This window comes from Chrysochloris asiatica, unplaced genomic scaffold, assembly GCF_000296735.1.
Source record: "Chrysochloris asiatica unplaced genomic scaffold, ChrAsi1.0 scaffold00134, whole genome shotgun sequence".
Classification (NCBI taxonomy): domain Eukaryota; kingdom Metazoa; phylum Chordata; class Mammalia; order Afrosoricida; family Chrysochloridae; genus Chrysochloris; species Chrysochloris asiatica.
This window is the reverse complement of record NW_006408652.1, coordinates 385,197-386,986: the sequence shown is the minus strand read 5'-3', so window position 1 is coordinate 386,986 and position 1,790 is coordinate 385,197.

Genomic DNA, 1,790 nt, shown 5'->3' with positions numbered 1-1,790 from the left:
GGCTGTAGATAATAAGTTATACTTGAAATAGATCTTAAAGAATGTTAATATTAATGAAATATATACATGTATGTTGTTGTTGTTAAGTACTGTGGAGTCAGTTTCTACTCATAGTGACCCTGAACAGGGTTTCCGAGGCTGTAAATCTTTATGGGAGCAGAAAGCCTCATCTTTCTCCCGCGGAACAGCTAGTAGTTTAAAACTGCCGACGTTGAGGTTACCAGCCCAATTCGTAACCACTACACTGTCAGAGTTCCTTATATACATGTATACACACATATATATTAGTATTCTTTAATGATGGAGTTCTAGTATAAGAATTGTACTGCTTACCACAATGTTGGCAGTTCAAACCCACCATCTACTCCGTGGAAACCCTATACAGGATTGCTATGAGTTAGAACTGACTTGATCATACTTAACAAAAACAACAACAGCAATATTAATGATGATACAAATGATAATTTCTTGCAGAATATGTATTTTGTGTCAAACATCCTATCAAATGCTTTGTGTAAATTATTTCATGCAATCCTTCTAAGAAAATGATATGCTAATTAATATTCTAACTACTCTTTTAAAGACTCAAAGTCATATACAGCAAGTGGCAGATTTGGGATTCAGCTCTATGATTCCTTCATTTATTAATGAGTATTATCCCAGGAGCTGTTCTAGATAAGAGAGTCTCACAAGGGGCTTTTTTTTTTTTAATTGCTCACCTGGGACTTTTTTTTTTATGTTTTATTGTGAATTATATAATAGTTTATGTGGGAGAACATTAGCTTTACATTCATCCTATGGCATATTATTTCATTGCCATGGTTACAATCCCCTCCAAGCGTCATCAACCAACCAAAGGGTATACCCTGCAAGCCTGCCCCCCGGTCGTCAGCACACAGCCCCTCTCCCTCTCTGTGTCTGAAGTCCCCAGCTGCTCCATCTCTCCACGTCATCATCTCTGCCTCCATCTCTGGCATCACTGCTTCTCTTCACCAGGGACTTTTGATACAGCCTTGAGACACAACTGAGCACAGGCTACTGGCATCTAGTGGGTAGATGGTAGGAGTGGTGCTAAACATCCTACAATGCACAGGACATCCTTCCACAATTAGCAGTTGTTGGTAGGTGCCATTGGGTTGGTTCAAACTCACAGCAACACTATGCAGAACAGAATGAAAGGCCGCCTGGTCCTGTGCCATCATCACATCGCTTGTTACATTTGAACCTGTTGCTGCTGCCACTGTATCATGATACTCTTTTCCAGGGACTGGTTGGAAAAAAAAGTTGCAAAACCCTGTGTTATATGTTTATAACAATAAAAAAAAATATTAGATGTCTCTGGAATTAGCATATATCCTCTTAGGGGCAGAGAGAAGATAAACAAATAATAATAGACATTATTTCTAATATATGGTGTCAGGCTATAATAAGTGCTGTGCGAACAATAAAGCCATTATGAAAATATAGGGAAGATAATATATTTCTCTGGATGGAATGTCATGGTATACCCTAAGCCATTGGACTCCTTAAACTAAACTGATGTAGCTTTATAGAAACAACTCACTTTCCCTTGTTAGAAGATAGTATCCCTTTTCCCCTTATTTGAAGATGATGCCTTATCTACCCATAAGTGTCTATCCCCTGGATCTTCATAGGGCTTACATGTCATCTTCTGAGTAAGTACATATATCTTACCTAGACCTTCAAAGTACTTTCACCATTTCTTGCTTATCAATTCTGACTAACACAATACATGGTGGACCACAGTTCAGGGACACCCCCTCATGTGT